This window comes from Cylas formicarius, unplaced genomic scaffold (genome assembly GCF_029955315.1).
Source record: "Cylas formicarius isolate icCylForm1 unplaced genomic scaffold, icCylForm1.1 PGA_scaffold_7__23_contigs__length_41026272, whole genome shotgun sequence".
In the NCBI taxonomy this organism is placed as follows: Eukaryota; Metazoa; Arthropoda; class Insecta; order Coleoptera; family Brentidae; genus Cylas; species Cylas formicarius.
Window position 1 is genome coordinate 7,685,229 of NW_026844352.1, and position 20,465 is coordinate 7,705,693.

Sequence of the window (20,465 nt, forward strand, 5' to 3'; positions counted from 1 at the left end):
TATATACACTCAGGTTAAATTTAAAACTCAGTAATGTAACATATTCATCTGGTTTAAATACCTATGATAGCATATTGAGATGTATACGAGAAGCCGCAATGGAGGCCTTGGGAGAAAAACAAACAAATAACTCACATAAGATCACCGAATGGTGGAACGAAGACGTTGAACAATTGATATTAGAAAAGAAACAAGCATATAACACCTGGCTGACTATAAACAGAACAGAACAGAACAGAAGATAGAAGATACTATTCTCGATGCTCCTATGAGGTTAAAAAAGCTGTACGAAAACATACAGAAAAGAAAGAGTCCCTATCAGCTTTATACAGCCAAGTGAGTGGGTATGCCATTATAGGCAAATGTTCACCGAAAATCGCCCAGAATTTGTAAGAGAGAGTCAAGACGAGAGTATAAGTTTAGATAGCTCACTTACAGAAGAAGATTTAATAACAGAAGAAGTAAGAAAGGCTCTTAGAGAAATGAAAAATGAACGAGCTCCTGGGCCAAAAGGAATTCCCATCGAACTTTTAAAGAATGGACCAAACTTACTCTTCCAACTACTTACATTTGTTTTCAACTGTTTCTTGAGAGGCGAACAATTACCCCCAGAATGGAAAACTGCCTACATATCGAATTTACATAAAAAAGGTGACAGAAAATTATGCTCAAACTATAAAGGACTTAGTATAACAAACTCCCTTTCAAGACTATATGGAAAAATCATTAAAACGCGAATAGAACAACAAATTCATGATATAGATGCACAAAAGGGTTTCCGTGCAGGCCGATCATGCTCTGATAACTTATTCTGTTTAAAACAACTACTAGAAAAAAGAATGACTCGGGATTTAGAAACACATATGATATTTTTACATTTAAAAAAAGTCTATGACAGTGTGCCCCTCAGTAGACTGTGGCCTGCAATGTCGGAAATGGTGTAAGTAACGTCTATATACAGGCTGTCAAAAATTTGTACACTGATATGACTAGCAGCATTAATTTGGGAACGAAATTATCGGAGGAATTTCCAATATCTAAAGGCCTACGGCAGGGCTGTGCAATCACTCCTACCTTGTTTAAGATATACCTGAACACCACGTTAAAACATTGGAGACGCAGCTGCCGAAACTTGGGAATTTCTGTTGGTAATAAATTCTTCACAATGCACTTTGCCGAAGACCAGGTCATTTTTGCTGAGGATGAGGATGGTATAAACTATATGGTCAGGAAACTGACCGAGGCGTACAAGTCTTGGGGTTTATCAATTAATATGGAAAAAACAGAATATCTTATCGCAGGAGGCACAAACAGAGATTTAATCCTAGATCAGGGAACTATAAAATGTGTCGATTCCTACGAGTACTTGGGAGTAAATATAACAAAAAGTGGCACTAGTGAAGCTGAAATTAAGAACCGCATCCGACAGGGAAAACATGCAACAAAGCAGTTAAATGGAATACTGTGGAGTACCCAAATTCGACCAGAAACTAAAATCAGGATTTATAAGACCATTGTAGAGAGTATTACAACCTATGGGGCCGAAGTATGGAAAATGACTGATTATTTACGTAAAAGATTATTGGCAATGGAAATTGACTACTGGAGACGCTGTTGTGGACTAACACTGCTAGACAAAATAAGTAACAATGAGATAAAACAAAGAATGAAGATAGACACCTCCATTGTTGACACTATCGAAGTCAAAAGTTTAAAATGGTATGGCCACGTATGTCGAATGCCGGATGACAGATGGCCAAAAAAAATATTGAATTGGGTTCCTCCAGAAAAAAGAAAAAGAGGACGTCCCAGAAACACATGGGGAGACGGTATAAGAAACGCGATGACTCAAAGAAATCTACAAGAAGAGGACTGGAGAGACAGAAAGCGTTGGCGAGTAGGATGCGAGAAACGACTTTAAGTTGTATTAAAATCACAAATATATATAAAGCCGTCAAGTCTAGAGCAGCCATCCACATAGAGATGTACTCGCCCCGCGCATCTATAGCATTAGAGTCCCATATGGGTGCTTTAGCGTTTACATCCCTCGCGATTAGAACGCAGCGGTTTTTTCTTCAATCATCCTCCATCGTCGTGTCGAGCTGGTTTTTGAAACTCTGTATGGTAACATTAGGTGAGAAGTAACAATTGAAGATGGTGGCATCCTGGTCTCCTCTTGCGTTGGATCTCAACGGTTTCACCCCTTCTCTCTCTTGTGCTTTTCTGGACGGCACCGACAATCGCTTCCTCATCTATGTCCGCCTCGATTTCTGTGATGTGTATCCGTCTTTTCTTAGCCTCCCTTCACTTCTGGCATAACATCGCCTTTCGCAGTCCACATGCCGAGTTTCTGGATGTCAACTTGCTTCACCCCTCTGACAGCGTCTATATTGCTTTTAACTTCCGATTTTATTATTATTTTTTCTGTGGTCTTTGGGGCATCATCCTTACTAGACTTCAGTCTACTCCTTGCTCTTGCTGGTTTCAATAGTCCAACCTTAACATGTGCGGTGTATTCAGTACCGGGATTTCCTTAATCCGACACAAGGTATAGCGTGTTCACGCTCTCTCTATGGCCCGTACTTGCTTCCCTGCTTTGTTTACACTGGATTCGCTCGACTTTACCATCGTTCTCCAAAATGATGCTCTTAGGATTCGAAAGCTTGCTCGCTAGGGTTTTGACTTCAGCTCTGTTGATAGTTTTTATATGGGTGAGCAGTACTGTCACCCCTTTACATAGGTAGTCTATAGAAGATTTCTTTTCGTCCAACGTCGCCCCGTACGCTCTGGAGGCCAGACTACATTCAAAAGGCATTCAATGTCTTCGAAGCATTCTGCATTGCAGAGTCTGGATTTCCCTAGTCAGCCTTGCCTGACAGTCTGTCAGCCATATGTTCGTTTGTGTGGCACTGATTTTCTCTGTTTCCGTCTCCTGTTGTGGCTTGAAAATTTGTTCTTTTTCACGTTTCAGTTCTGACCCCCACTTTTCTGTTCGTTCGATCCACGCACAAGCACAGACCCACAACATGGCTCAGACAACGAAAAGTCATAAACCACTTAACATCCGGGTCCGTTACATACTACGTGACGTAGTCGATGCATATGTTTTTTAAAAAATGACACTATTCTAATAAGGGAAAAAAATATCAAGTTAGCTAGTAAGTTTATTCTACAATGCATTTTCAACTACTCAACCCTAAATCAAAATTTTATTATATTTGTATTTTTTGCATGACAATACAAACAAAACGTATTGTATAGCTTAATAGCTTTCTTGATCTTTTTTTAGAAGTGTTTCACTTTTATAAAAACTCATTTATCGATTAACTTACACTGTATCTGGAAATCGAAGCTCCATTGACTAAATGTTTATAGAAAGTATCATTTTGGACATTTATTAAATTACTCCCTGTATAACGTATAGAACTTTAGTTTGCAAATCTGATATGAAAGAGATCAGAGTGATTCAACTCTGATAGCACTAACTAACCATGCAAATATTTTTACTTAATTAGATTTTTTAGAATAGATTAAATTACTTTCACAATATAAAGAGGACTAAGTTGATATACACAACCCTGGCAAAAATGGAGATACAAGAAGAAAGAAAAGTTAAAACAAGCTCAATCAAAATGAGTAAAAATATACTGGATGTCCTTTTTAAAAAAATAAAGTCCCATAACCCGTTGGACCCAAAAACTGTATATTTTGCCATTTTTTGCGATTATTTGTTTTAATCATTTTAACCAGTCTGGATGGCCTGTAATAAAAATGAACATCAGAGACCAAAATAATAATAATAGGAAATGCTGTTTGTTTTTAAAGTTTAAATGACCCAGACTTTGGGACTAAACTATTTCGTTTTTATTTTTTTATCAAACTGCTTTTTTTACGTACGATTGGCATTAGAGTATATAGAGTAGTGTTCGAGACGCAACTCCACACCATAAATCTTTGCCTTTCAACGGGCTTCGAGGGGAAATTCCGATACTGGATAGATTCGGACGAGAACATAATCTACGATTGAGTCGGTGACCGGCTATAATGACCAAACTTTATCTTTCACGGAGTCAGCTTTCTATCCCGACTATGTGTTTTCCGTTAGATGTCTGGGGGCTCTCGCGCGCCCTTCTTTTCTTACTCGAAAAGTAATTATGGAATAGATTTTCTCTAAAGTTGAAAACTATGTGGGTTAAGCGTTAGAAACTAGTCGGATAGACGAGGAGTAAATCAGAAGTTGGAATTAATTGAAAATTATCAGAGTCGCACGAGTTAGTAATAAAAGTTTTCATCTTGCTTAGTGACTGGTAAGAACGGGACAATTATCCTTTTGAAGGCGACGTTGCGCAAAAGATGCCAGCCAATTTTTATTTGATTAAAAATTCGTCGATGGATAAGTATAGAAGCTTTTAATTAAATCTTCTCTTGTCGAAAGCGAAACAAATAAGGCACATGTATAGTCTGTCTCAATCTTCTTCGTGTTGGCTTTTGCTTGCAATTATGGAAGTTACCTGCCGACGGCAATAAAACTCTGGGGCGGTAGGCATTAAATTATTATTAAATTACACTAAGGAAAAACAATAAAATATATACAATAAATTCATAGTACGGAATATCTATTACATAATTTCATTTTTATCTAAATGTCTAAATCTAATTCTATTTCACTATCAGAGTCGTCATTGAGATTAATTATAATATTATTTATGTTGTTTTGTATAGAAATGTAAGAATCCTAATTTTTATAAAGTGATGTACTAAATTTTTCCAGCTCTCATTTGGCATGTTTTTATCAAATTGATAATACTGGGACTTAAAGTAGGAGTAACATTTTCTGCTCTGACCTTTGATTTTGCTCGGTTCCACAAATGCTCTATGGGGTTAAACATGCAATGATATAGAGGTAGACGTAAAACAGTATGTCTAGCCTGTTCAGCAGAATACATACTGTTTTTTAATTGCATATGACTTTCAAAAGTTGTGCTTTACTGTAACTGAATTCAAAATAAATATCATTTTAAAACAAATATTCGTGGATTTTAATTTTTGAACTTGATGAGGCTGGTACTTTGCTTAGCAGCCGGCTGTGGTAGCTTTACCCAAAATAATAATAATAACAATATTATTGGGAATATTTAAAAAAAATGTTTTTAAACGAATTTTCAAAAAATGCGGCAGTTGTATCCTCATGATAGTTTAAGCTGGAATGCTTAATATCCTTTGCAGACAGTAGCAAGCAGTGTGGGACAGATCCGTCGTCTGATCCAGCGTGTATTATGGTGACGCTATTTGAAGGTGTTTTCGTCATACAGTTTTGAGTGGAATCAACCCACCGTTTGGATACGGTGTCGTGTATATGGAACCATGTTTCATCAAGGTAAATTACGGATCTGTTGTCTATCTATCTTTAATTTCTTGAAGGTGATTAAATCTCCAAGTTCGTAATCTGTGTGATTCCATAACTACTTGCCTTTTGTCTCATGTACAAACAACTCTATGGAAGGTGGCACGGCTTATATTTATATTGGTTTCATCTTCTTCTAGCTTCTATTTCAGTTTACCAGGTAGGAACAACTTCGTTTTGATAAAGAAAATATGTTTTCCTACTTATTGGGTCCTGATCAGTACTGTGAGTTCGAAAAGCACTACGTTAATTCCTTTTCATCAATTCTCCACTATTAATAATATCCCTTATCGACGGTATTGGAATTTTTGTAGGTAGACAGGTTTCTTTTAAAGCTCTACTGATTAAAGCTTCTGTTCCGTTCAATCGGAATTGTTTTGTTTTATTTTTCCTCTTTAATTTTATAATTCGGGAATTTTTATATCGAGCAAATTGAAATTGGTTTTCATTTAATTAATTGCGTCGGTTATATTCTCCGCGTATTTTGGTGACAATCTCAATGGGTATATGGCCGGAAAAAACCCGTATGTTGCTCCGGTATCGTACTTCGCTGTGATCAGGACTACTCGGGTAGAGACCAACGTGAGAGCATTTTCCGCGTGCCAGAATTAAAATCTCGAGTGCCGTCAAGTATTGCGAATTTGTGCAACAGCAAGAGCTGCATCAACGTATGCCAAGAAGAAAAGAGATTCTCATTTTTTCGTCTCGTTACATCAATATGTTATTATTTGAATCACTGCGTTATTTCTAGCTTCAATTTTGTAAAAATTTACAGTCTCTTTGCTTTTTTTCGTCCAGCTTCTTATACATTTTTCACAACCTATTTTGCTTCATGCGTCAAATGATTTCGATGTTATATTCTCGTAAAATAACTTTTTCGAAATGCATAGAAGAAACAATTATTCAAAACTGCCAGAAATGGACAACACGGAAGAAATAGAAAGAAAGAAATATTGGCCCACTCCTGCCTTGTCACTCAAGTAACAATAAATTTTTTGTTAATGGCTTTACCCAATTACGACAAGTAATAATATCGTTAAAGTTTTATTGGGGAGGGTCCGTCGAAAGCCAACATGATGAAGATTGAGACAGACTATACCAACTAACCTCACTTTAAGTATTATACACAAAGCTTGTCTTTATACTAGTGATTTACAAGATTCGCAACTAAGTAGAGTTCTTAAGTGTTTGGTACTTTTGAAAAATAAAGAATTCTTAGTTGGCGTTATAAGGAATCTCAGCTCTAAACAGGGTCATAAAGCAAATGCGAGGAACAGTAGCGGTAAAATATTTAATTTTTGTTAAGTTTTCTTGTTTATTAATAATGTCAATAAATGTATTCTATTTTCGACATTTCTTATCTACGTCAACAATCTTAAAATATGTTCGTTCCATTGGCGATTGCTTGAGGCTACAGAAAGATGTGGATAAGGTCGCAAATTTTAGAAAAAAATATTCTTGGTTTCACATAAATTCTACTCTATTTTATTCGTCGAGAATCGGCAGGCAATAATATTTGATTTTAGAAATTTTCAAAGAAACTTCCACAGTTTCAGTTAAGTTCTGAAAGTTCTGAAGAAGTTAACAGCATGATTTATCAACAACCGACACAGCAGTAATCCAGAAGATTTTTAAATAGTATTTGATTTAAGAGTTGAGGAAATAAAAGATTGGGAAACATTTTAGACCGACATCGATTATATTGCAAATAATTTACTTCTCATTTATAACGAGTTCAGGTCTCAGGATAGGTTTACCTTGATTTCGTATAGAATGCGTATAATTTTGCGTGTTTAGTTTGGAATCCTTTTTATAGCATTCTATACATAAAAAGATTCGAACCACTACAGAACATATTTATTTGCACGATTTTTGAGTATTTAAGGTAAACAGTTGTTCTGGTGTTAATTACGTTAGTCAGTAAGAACGCATATTTTTATTTATTTATTTATAGCCCTATCTATAACGCACAATCCCTCTTGGGTCAGTTTTCATTGCATATTAGAGCAATTGGCACTAGATATATTGCCACATTTTACATATGGCAAGCGGGAACCAACTTGGGAGCTAATTCTTTTGCAATTGGCTTTTTTCAGAATATGGATTGCATTTTAGTAGTTTAAACCTAATTAATTCAATTGAAATAAGATCGTTGTATTTTTAATATCACTCTTCAATCTTATCACAGAATATTTTGTAGATTTTATGTTTCTCTCTCCCTCTAGATTTACATTAAGAGGATATTGTACCTGCTTGTAGGCCGAATTCAATAAGAAATTTCCCAAAAGTTGAAGCAATAATTTTATACTTTTGCCACAAGTTCCCATCGAGGCTATTGTTCCAAACAGTTGTATTGTGCAGTTATTTCTAAAAATTATCCAAAAATTATTTACTGACAAAAACTGTTTTCTCTATACCGTCACTACCGCAGACTATTTACATCTTTCATTAAAAGAGTGTTTAACGCAACAGAAGAAAACATGCTTATTTTAAAACGCCATCGTACTTTTGTTATTGAAGAGCATCTCCTGTAACTATATGCGAAGAAGAAATAAAATATACTGACAAAACGTGGACAACTAATTCAATTAAAACGCAAATAGAGAGAATTTTTACTGTGTGTTGAAATTAATAATACAAGTGAATGTGCCACGCTTTCAGTAAGTACTACCCTTCAAACATCTAATTACGTAGGCATTTCCCGAATTTAATTATTTATCGTCCAATTAATGGAGTAACCCAATTATAGGTGGGAAAGCATTTCTAATATCCGAGAAATTCCAATTACTTAACACGATTAAGTGACGTAGTCCAGTCGCATATATACATTCCACAAGATATAAGGCAAATTCCAGTTAATTTTCTTACGGCTCGAGTTATAACATCTTGATTTTGGAGATTCTAATTATACTTCATTTACACTTTTGAAGTGCACAAAATCTCTCTGATATCTAAAAGATGGAACTTTCAGTAATGAGAAATTGTTCTTTAATAAATGAGAAGTTTTTTCCTTCTGCCACAAACCTAATACCAAAGATGAGGTACTACGGTTGTTGCCTTTAGTAGTTTACTTGAAAATGCTTAAGCATATTTTTACTATATGAATGCAAACAGCATTCCCTGTAAAGCCTTGGAATTGGAGTGCCACATGACTCAGATTTAGGCCCTTTGTAGATACACACCTTATGGATTTCTCCTGTTTTAGGTGTTTGACTCTGCATCACTGGCGTTTCGCCAAACATACTGCTGGTTTCTTCAGAGCGCTGTCTGAAACTTATGGAACCAGAGCTCTGAAAAAGCCAGCAATATGTTTGGCGAAACATCAGCAAGACAGAGTCATTAACAAAAAAAATTTCTTACTTGAGTGTTGACCATTTGTGGCAGTGTTGAATAAAATTGTTTTTACTGAGCTTTTCGAAAAAGTTATTTTACACATGACACTGTCTCCAAATGATTGATTACACTCACAACTGTCAGGCGAAAGTACCTTTAAATAAAAGAAACCCAATTACCATAATACACGTTGGGTCAGAAAGACCCATTAGTTCCAAACTGCTTGCCGTTGTCTGCAAAGAATATTAAAGATTTAAGCTTGGATTATCATCAGTATACAAGTGCTTTTGAAAATTGAAAAAATAACAGTGTTATTGTCGCTTCCCCAGCCATCTGCTACGCAAAGCACTAGCCTCATCAAGTTCAAAAACTAACCAAAACTGAAGTCCAGGAATATTTGTTAGAAAATCATATTTATTTTGAATTCGGTTACAAAAAAGCGCAACGTGTATGCGATAATTTGGCTGTACAGGCTGGGCATACTGTAAAAAATGTAATTAATAACATACCAAATGAGAGCTGGAAAAATTCAATACAGCACATTATAAAAATTGTGGACTTACATTTCTATACAATACAACATAAATCCCATTATAATTAAACTCAATGACAATGAGAGTGTACAGAAATAGATTTAGACATGTAGAATAAAAATTTAATTATGTATAGATACTCATAGCTATGAATTTATTGTATATATTTAATGCTATTGTTTTTTCTTAGCGTAATTTAATAAGATTATACCCAACTAAATAAACAAAAAAAATACATTATTACCAAAACCTTTGAGAAAGAGTTTTATTGCCGTCGGCAGGTAACTTCCATAATTTCGGCAAAAGCCAGCACGATGAAGATTGAGACAAACTATATTTACAAGTTTGAAAACCTGCGGAGGTTTTTTCGAAAAAGTTTAGGGGTTTTGCTGTTCATCATATAGGTATCAATAAAGTCAAATTTAACATAGCTTGGTTGTGTTTGCATGCAAACCATCATCATTTTAAATCTAGACGCTCTACCTAATTATCTCTATCTAAATATAAGACAAAGCAATTATTTTAAATCCTTCTGTCTCTTCCATATTTTTCAAAAAGTTGTTTTTATTTATACATTAGAAACTAGGTTCATGTTAGCACTATAAACTGGACACGTCCTCAAACCATTCCAAAATTATCAAAACGATAAGAGAATAGTTTACACAAACAGAAAGACAATCATTTGAGGCTGTTAAGCTCGGGCGGCATTCTTGTTTGTGTAGTTCTAATTGCGCGCAAACCCATCATATCGGCAAACAAAACACAAAGTACGCTCTTAAACATAATTTAGGGGTCTATTACTTGGTGGCGTTGTAGGCAAGATTAACCGCTCGCCAAGAAAGGTATACATAATCTGTTTTGGTATAAGATGTCGGGCGGTTTAAGCGAGGGAAAATTAGACTCGCGGATCGGATAGCCTTTATTTTTCCACTCCACTCCTCTCTTGAGTAAATTGTGGGTATTAGGTCGGTTGTCCAGAAAGTGCGAATAAGTTTTTTTTTAGTCACCTATGTATACTAAAGTATATTTGCGTTGATTTAATAAACTTAAAATATTAAGAGAATCACAGCAGTCGTAAATATGCAGCAGTTAAGGTGGAAATTTAATCCTCAGTCAAAGTTTTTAATCAGGATTTAATCTTATAAATTTGCCCTAAAAGTATACACTGTTATATAAAAATAACTTTGAAAAAAAAAAGATTTAAAATGTCCGTGATTAATCAGCCTTTTTCAATTCCTCGGAGAATTTTAGATATATTTCATGTATGGCGTATTTTCACCTTTTTGGGGATATTTAAAATTTTCTGTCAAAAATAGCATAATATTGTTATTTAAACTTTTCTTTAAAGTCTGTATGATTTTCTTAATTAACTATTACCGAGTTTTTGATTCTTATATTATATCATATTTTTAAAAGTCTTCGAAAATTGAGTTTTTCGCCATAATATTGAATATGCAAACTTTTACAAAATAAATGCATATACTGGGATTTTTAACTATAGTCGAACTTCGATAAGTCGAACTGCGATTTGACACTTGAAAACTTCGAGTTATCAATAAAAACTACAAATGCATGTACTTTTTTGTGAATGAATGAATTCATTCATTTTTGAAAATACGTTACATAAATGCCCTAATATCTATGATTTTTGGACAAAAAACGAAAATTATTATATATATATATATATATATATATATATATATATATATATATATATATATATATATATATATATATATATATATATATATATATATATATTCTAGTTTGTGAGTTCATGGATCCTTTTCATTTGATATATTCTTAAGAAATGGTTCTTGGGTTTTTTTTGGTCCTTTTTTAGTGAAATTAAAATAAGTTTCCGTTACTTGTGAAACATTTAATTTTTTGTGACGTTTCGGCCTTCAAGACCTTCTTCAGACATTTAATTTTAAACTTAATCCAAAAAACAACGGTTCACTATATAGTTGTTTGGTAATTTACAGTTTAACAACATTCACAACAGACATATCGAATATGTAAATCGACAAGTCAAATTGATAAGACGAACCAAAACAATAATGCTCGCATTATTAGGCAAATCAAGGGAATCTCATCTTCTTCTTCCCATTCAGAATACCGACCAAAACCGGCTTTTTTAAAACAATTGGAAATTGTTTTAGGCTTAACGTCGATAGTCCATGCGGTAGTTACGTCGCCAACACAAAAATCCAAAAATGTCTTTAATATAATGTGTAAATTGAATAGGGACAGTATTTTTCACTTAGTATTAACTAGTAAGTCATACAAGTGAACTTAGCAAGCACAGAAACTGAACTGCTTGCATAGATACGTTAAAAAGACATGTTAAGATCGGTCGTAATTAGGGGTTTCCCCGAGAAAATTCGACTTATCAAAGTTGGCACCAAATGTTTCGTTCGAGTTATCAAGATATTCGAGTAATCAAGACAAACTAACACGCATTTCCTACTTTTGATTCTATTGCCAACCAATTTGGTTCGACTTATCAAAAATTCGAGTTATCAAAGTTCGACTGTAATTAATTTATAAAAAAATATATATATTTAAAATATATTTAAGAGGATGCAAGCTTTTAATATGCCAAAAACAGTAACATTTAGAAAAAAAACTGAATAGGTAATTGGATTCTCCAGTTCTAACAGGATTGTTAATAATAATGAAAAAGGATGAAAAATCGACTCAATATTAGCGAGCGCAAACAAAATTTAATTCTATTTAAGGTTTAGCTATCCGTGTTTTCTTGGGAAACGGAATATTAAAAACGTTCCGCATATACAGCTGCGTCGCAGTTTAATAACTGAATGCGACACGATCGTAAATACTCGTACAACTTTTCTCGACTAATAATATCGAAATGCATAAACCGGGTGAAATATTTTCTAATAAAATGTTCCTCTAACGTGCGCCGGTGCAAAATATTACCTACGTTACCAGTCTCGAGTAAATAAACCATCGGAGAAACAATTTTTCAAAAACGTTATTTTTGAATATTCGCATTCTCTTTAGTGACTGTATTTTACAATGACAAAACGTCAAAATAAAAAAAAACAAATGCCATTCACAAAAAAGAATATAAAGATTATTACCTAATATAACCATAATAATTACTATTATATACATTGTGTTTATCGGTTTCTGATTTCGACTGACTTTTATATAACGCATCGCCTGCTCGTGATAGGGGTCGAACATTCAAATCGTCTCCCAGATAAATGGCGTTTGTAATCTCACTCTGATTTCTACCTACGAGTTCTTGGGATGCAGACAGGGCCCGTCCAGGGCGTAATCGTAATCACCAACTCGTAAACGGTTTAAATGTCGCATTCAAACATAAAAAAAACAAATGATCACCGAATACAGAACAACATTGTCAAAAGAATGTTTGAAATATTAATTAAAATAACCATTTTAAAAATAAAGTTTCATACTCTGTGTTTTGACATTTTAGGAGACATGTTTATATACTTTTTTAATTTAAAATACACATAAAATACGACCATCATATATATTCATCGAGTGAAGTACAAGCAAAACGGCCAGGACAGACAAACGTCAAAATACCATCAGTATTTTAACAATTTATCCAAACCAGAAATCGGCAAAAATAAGATATAAAAATTAATTTGCCTTACCGGTAAATAATCATAACCTATATCTTTAGTATGGGCGATAATTTGCGAAAATTCACCGTTTTATACCTAAACTACGCAAAAAGAAACTAAATACTGGTGTTATAAAAATAAGTGATGAATTCAGGCAGTTGGGGGGCATAATTTCGGATAAGCATTTTTGATATGTTTCTTTATTTTGATAGTTTTATTTACGCAAAATACGTTTGTGCTATATGTGTGACATCATGCAGTTAGTGAAGTGCAGTGAGTCTTCGTGAATATTGGAATGGGATTTTTCTTTCAGAAATGGATTCTAAAACATATTATGGCACCCTGAAACATTCGTCTAATATTTAGTCCGGCAGTGAAGACTATGATTTATCTAGCAATGAACCCAAAAATCATGTGATACAACAAAGAGACAGCCAAAGTAATTCCATAGGTCAAGAATCGGAGATGATTTAGCATTTAGCATTTAGCGGAGATACAAAATTGAATTCCGAAGAACATTAACTGAAAAGAAGGTCATTTGATAAAACCGGATTATAAAACACAGTGCAGAGGTAACCGAGATTACCATCACAACTTCGTAGGCCAGAGACCCATTCAGACTCTCACATTTCTTTTTCCAAAAAGCCTTGTAAATTATAAGGGGTGTTTTTTTTTGCAATAAAACAACGATGGATTATTCGATTGACATGAATTTTATTTATCCGAAAGATAATCTTGTGGCATTACATTTTAAATATGATTTCTGGCATATGACAGCCACGGCTGGCATGGATGTAGTCCATTCTGAACGTCCAATTTTCGATGACATTTTTTTTTCTCCTTGTTTCGACATACACTTGAGGATTAGCTTCGCTCCAAATGCGGCAGTTTTGTTTGTTGACGCAGCCATTCAACCAGAAGAACCAACTTGAAGAACATATGGCTATTGAGGAACAAATTATACCTACCAAAGCCGAGTTGAGCAGGAGTCAGTTGAAACAATATAACCCCAAAAAGTTCAAAAATTTAGTTTTGAGTCGAATCTCAGGATTTATTTACAACTTTAATATTTTTGCGGGGTCTTAGAGCAACGTAGTAACCCACGCATATCCAGATTTAGGAGTTAGCAGTAATGAAGTGGTAAGATTAGCAGAAATAATTCCGAAAAACAAAAATGATAAATTGTTTTTCGATAATTGGTTCTCCAGCGTTCCCCTGGTAATTTACCTACGCAAAGAAGAATTTTTGCCTTTAGACACTGTTACGATCAACCGAATTTCTTGAGTTCTACTAAAGGAAAAAGAAATGAAAGCAACAGGTCGTGAAACTATAACAATAAAGTCGTAATGACACTTTCTTCCAACGTTGGTTTCAAACCCACCGGAGAGAACAAAAGATTTTTTAAAATACACATAAAATGATTGCATGTCCTAGAAGTGTTTTTGTTGATAAAAATTACATGGTGGAGTGGATCTCTTAGTTGATACGCTGGGATCTTATCGGATAAAAATACAATTACGAACAGTTGGCTGCTGTGGATGCGCAGACAAAAAGAATTTGTACTGAAAGACTCCAAGCTTGCGGTTGCGGACGCTTCGTGCAATGCAAATAACCCCACAATGAGTTACAGACTTTGTACGAAATGAAGAAAAAAGCGTGAACCTACAGAGATTCCCTAGCAAGAAATTCGACTTGATGGTATTGATTATTGGACGGAATGGCGTGAAGATTCAAGATCAAGGTCCAAATAAACTTCATGTGAATTCAAAACATTTGTATTCTACATTAAATGTACGATTCCTTTATGTTTCAACAAACACAGAAATTGCTTCTTAAGATTCCGTTGTTTTTAATTATTCAAATTTTGTTTCATAATGTTCACCACATACCATTTTTTTGAAAAATAATAAAAAAAATCTTAGTAGTAGATTTTTTTGTGTATTTTTTTCAAGCCTTATATATACATTCCCATAGTCACTCTCAACAGTGTTTAATTTAAACTCACGTTTTATAAACGTAAATAAGGTGGTCAATACGTTCTGTCACTTTTAATATCTTATTTAATATATTAGTATTAAGTCACTGCTTTTTCAGAATAAGGGTATCTTTTAAGAAAAAGAATGAGAATTGTCTTTTTTTAATGAAAATGTTTAGAAACTGGTTAATTTAAGAACTTTAATTTTAGTTTTCTTAAGGTTTCTAAGACAAAATTTAGAAAATTACTAATGACACTCGAAATTTTGATGATGATGTTTTTGGGATAATTAGCAATCAATATTTAATTTTACGTTACTAGGCTAATTTTACAATAATATGACAAGCCGAAGGGGCAAAACCAGCCATGGCCCCTCCAGCCCCCTGTCTGTGTTTCAAGAATATAAGTGATAATAATAATAACAATATAAATAGAGACGTTATATAAATTATTGATTTTTTGTATAGTGAATAGTGCAAATAGTTAGTGACTTGTTTAATTTTACCGTTGCGTCTGACAAAAACGAATAATTTCTCTCAATGTGCAATGTTTTAAAAATAATTTCTGAGATATTTCAAAGTTTATTTTTTATTAACGCATTGAAACTACTACCACTAGTACCGTATTTTTTTGTAACCTAGCAACCGCATTACTTGTTCAAAAGTCGTCATTTTTTTTACAATTTCTCAAGTCTTCAATTAAATTTGTTCCAAAACAAAGCTTTCTTATTGCAATAGCTATTCAACAAGATAAAACGGATAGCAAACGTCCTTTAGTAAGCCATTCTTAAGGTAGAACGAAAGTTTAAATAAACTTCAACACTATTAAATTTTGTCTAATTCAAATCATCACATTTTTTGAAGTTAGAAGTGCGGGGGGTGAAAACTACGTCTATATGAACTTTTTTATTTCTTTAAAACATATTAACTGCCATTCTAAAAAAGCGAATTTCCAAATTTGTTTTTCACAAATTGGACATTGAAAAACATTAAAATTTCCATTTTTAGTTCATAAAGTTTGCTTTTTTCTGATTTACGGGGATATACTTTAATTTATTTTATAAGCCAAAGATGGCTTGTTTGACTTGAAAATAAACCGCGTTTTTATTTGTAAGAAGCATTAAAGTTTGTAGTTACTGGTCTATCTCAGCTGTAACAACTGTATTTGTGTATTATATGATAGAAAATAGCATCAAGAAAGTATAAATAAGATGTTCATGATGTTGATATGATTTGGTTTTATTTTCATGTGAAACTTTGCGAAGTCTATGAAGCCTATTTTAACCTACTTAACCTTAAAATAAGTTATCAGGATCGACATTATTAAAAATTAAAAATGTATGAATTTTGCGATGCCAAGGCTTTGGACGGAACTTAGTGATTATGTTCATGATTGTTATTTTTGTATGTTTAATCCAAGTAAGTGTCGATTTAGTAAAAATGCTGAAAACATTTTTTATCCTGATCTTCCTTCAACCTCAACTGCCATCACTTTCGGATAGCTTTGAAGTTCAAGCGTCACAAAGTTCATCAGAATCCAGTACACCGCTAACCTACACTGATGGTAGTGAATTAATGGTAAAATCCCCATTTTGGGACTCATTTCGTCAGCCCAAGTGAATTTGATGATTTAGCTCGGGACTTGAACCTATCCCAGAGTAAAGCGGAAATTCTAGGTTCACGACTGAAATTACTGATTAAATAGAGCGCCATAAAAGTGTTTCATGTTTTTTCACAAAAGAAGCCGACATTTGTTACTCTAACAACGTAACTGAATTGTTTGGAATACCCTTCGTTGCATATGACTGCGCTTTTTATCGATAGCTCTTCAAATAGTTAAAACGAAGTTTTGCTTCACAACGGAATTGAATTGCCTAGTCTTTCTCTAGCCCATTCTCTATTTTTAAAAGAAAGCTATGACTACGTGAACATAATAATAGAAAAATTGATACAGTGATACCAGTCGCCAATGGTCGGTAATTTCAAAATGGTGGGTTTACTGTTGAGAATGCAAGGCGCATAACTAAATATTCCTGTCATCTTTACTTGTGGGATAGCAGAGCAGATTCAATGCATTATCAACTGTGTATATGGCCTCATCGAGTCGAATTTCATATTGGAAAACATAACGTAAAATCAAAAAGGCAAAATGTACTGACGCCGACATTACATATAAAATTAGGCTTAATGAAGCAATTTGTGAAAGCTCTGAATCCGAATTCCACAGCTTTTAATATTTGAGAGAATTTTGTCTTAAGTTATCTGAAGCTAAAGTTACACAAATTAAACCAATAATTAAAAATGATGACTTCACCAATCTTCAATAAATCAATAAATAATTGATAGACAACATGCTTCAAAGCTTTAATGGGTTGGAAAATGTCAACAAGATTGCTTTCGAAAAATCGTCACTGGGTGGGACAAGTTCATAGAGCGTAGCGCGAAACAGTTTTTTATTATAAAAGGAAGGAGCTTCGCGGTTTCGTGTGGTAAAGGGACGCATTGTTTTTCTATCGAGCTCTTGCGGACCACTATGGACCATTCGCAAAATCGATATAATACCGTTGTCGAATAATATTTTTTCAAATATCTCACGCCCTGTATAATTGACGACACCTGAAACTCTCTCACAACACGGTTTACGATACTGTTCAAATAAAATCATCCCATCTTTAATGGTTTTTCATTTATCGCCAATAATTTACCCACAAAAATGGAAATTTTTAGGATATTTTAGAGTTTTTGTACATAAATGACACACCCTACGATGATACAATCATTGTGCGAAGTAGAGGTTACAGCCCTGGATTTTCCATGCGTCCTGGTTCAAATTTTTTTTGAAAATAGTGAATGGTTTTTTGAAAATAAGTTTTTTCTAAAACCATGCAGTGCGACGTAATAATCAATGACGTCATCGCGTCTTGACAGCCCCCGAAATAACGACTTTAATATGGATTTTTTCAGATATCCCGAGCAGCGTATGAGATAGACCAAAATCGCAAATACAAAAATTGTAGCTCTTGATGCGGCCTATGACACTGTTTGAACCAATTAGCCATATTTTTTACGATTTTTGATATGCGGCTAATAATTTACTCTGTAAAACAACAATTTTCTAGGTTTTCAGATTTTTGCCTATAATTTGAAAACCCTGTATATAATCGAAAAAATGCGCGAAAAAAATGTTATTGCACTGATTCTTCTGCGTCTGCTGGTTAAAGAATTTTGCCGATCGGGTCAACGATTATGGAGGAAAACATTTTTCTGGAAGCTAAAATTAATAAAAAAAAATTCAAACATTTAAAAAAAATACTTGGTAAATTTTGATTGCGCCCAATTTCTACTGTTTAAATGTGGGCGCGGACTTTAACTTCTCTGCTAAATTTGAAGTTGATATCTGCAAATTTGGGACACTTAACACATTTTTCATTTAGTACGGAATATCGGGAACACCCTGTACAAAATCGATCACTTGTGAAAATTGTTTGCTGTTTATGCGGGCTATATCGCAATATAACAGAAAGTGAGATCTGAATCATAGTCTTTCAGTTATAACTAATTTTTAATAATAGGGATACCCATTTTTCAGTTTTTTTTCATTTGCGCACCTTGTATATTTTTGAAAAATTGTCAAGAATAAAAGTCTGCGTTTTTTGGTTCAACAATTTTTTTGGTCTCGTAAACGGTTTTTAAAAAACGATGTTTTTTGTAGACCCTTGCACACGCGATTTTTTATTTTTTTAGACTACTTACCGCACTCCCCCACCCCCATTTTTCGTCACGGGGCAAAGCTGCATATAAATTTCTTACACTTATCGTGTTTCATAGCAATGTCCAAAAAGCAGTCGAACATCGCAAAAAAAAGATGGATGCCGGCGTCGGATCAGGGCCATTTCTTACAAGCTTATGTGCCTCGTGGATGGTTAAAAAAGAGGCAAATTTTAATTTTGTGGCTCCAACGGCACGAGAGTTATTCAGGAAAAAATTCGATTTCATCGATTTTCGAAAGTAACAAGATACTCCGAAGAATAAGGAGAACGTTTTCCAGATGTACTTTGTCTAGATGTACTTTGAACGGCGTTATCAAGGGCAGCACAACGAGAATATGATGGGGAATTACATTTGGGGTTTAATCCGAGAGAGACCATACGAACATACGAACATAAACGAAATAAGAAAAATATTCATTTTTAGACACTTATTTCTTGTTATTTTACATTTATATGCCATTGTTTATTAGAAATTTTGAATAAAAATGCACTGATATTAAAAAAAAACGTTCCTTACAACAACTTAAAGTAAAACTATAAACAAACAACGTAAGATTTAGTTACTTTTGCAGAAAAAATGAAAAATTGCTCTAGTTTCTGGAAAAGCAAACTTTAATTCAAAAAATTTTTTTTTTCTTATTTTAGTGTAGGACCCAAAAATCTTGTTGACCGGTGTTATTTACTCTCTGGGCCTTGAGGTGCATGAGGGATGGTTTCGTGTGAATAAATAGGCCATTAGCACGACGGGCGGGGGGATAGGAACCTTTTAATCCGCCGCCTAAATGGATGCAACTGTGTCGCAGATTTTAAACCGTCGCCTGAAACGAATTAATAACTGTGTTGAATTTTGCGCTTCGAAAACGGCAAAAACAGATGAAGAGTATATGCGCGTCGATCGGCGTCGCAGGCAGGCGTCCAGAGCGTCGTTCAGTCCATCGACAACATTGTAGGAAACCGGGCAACCCGAATTTGGGATCGAATTTTCGCGGTTTGAGTCGACTTTCGGGAATTTACGGCGCGTTCCACGGTGGACGTTAATTTCGATTTGCATAATTTGCTAGTGATTGACGTTGTAGTGGTTGTAGTTCAGTGTCTAGGCGTGCAAAATATCAGGTAAGTGAGGCCAGTGTTTTGTTGTTTGTTGGTGCTTGTCAAATGATTTCAATAAAAATTAAATCAAATAATCGATCAAATATTTATTTTCAGTATAAATAATATGACAACAATAGGCCACAAGTCATAAAACACAAATCTATAAATATTGTGACAGAATACATCATATTGGTTTTATTTTTTATTTCATAATTATTTTCTGCGGATTTAAAATAAACAAAACAAAAATAACATATAAGAAATGCAATATGAAGTGTACATTAATAATATGTTAAATTAGCTGCTAATAATTTGTATTTTATATACTTAAATATTCATAAAAAAATAGAAAAAGAGAACTGCAAGAAGACAAAATGACAGTAATATCAATTTATAATTAATTCACATTAATATGAGAAAGCACAAAAAAGACAAAAAAATGTATGTACAATGTATATCTAGGTTTTTGAAGAGTGTATTAAAATGAAGCAGAATAGCCTACATAATAACTTGTGATTCTTCATTTCTGGGGTCTGTTGTAGAATTTGTTATTGTTGAACAACAACAACATTAAGATCTTTACGTAATCAAGACAATTTGGTAAGAACAACAACAGAGAGTGTCACAATAGTCAATGAATGATACAAAACATAACGATGATTGTTTTTTGTTTAAAAACCAGAATTAATGAGAGTTCGAAAGTGATCAGCCAAACGAACTAGATCTGTTTCCGGTT

General features: G+C 33.9%; 1 protein-coding gene across 2 annotated transcripts in view; it reads left to right on the plus strand.

Moving 5' to 3' along the window:
- Positions 1–19,579: 19,579 nt before the first annotated feature.
- The window catches only part of LOC132705524 (teneurin-a), a 737,223-nt gene continuing 736,337 nt past the window's right edge, over positions 19,580–20,465 (plus strand). For both annotated transcript variants that reach the window (XM_060676144.1, XM_060676145.1), the window contains exon 1: positions 19,580–19,750. The gene's annotated coding sequence lies outside the window, so the exon portion shown is untranslated. The remainder of the gene's footprint in view (positions 19,751–20,465) is intronic.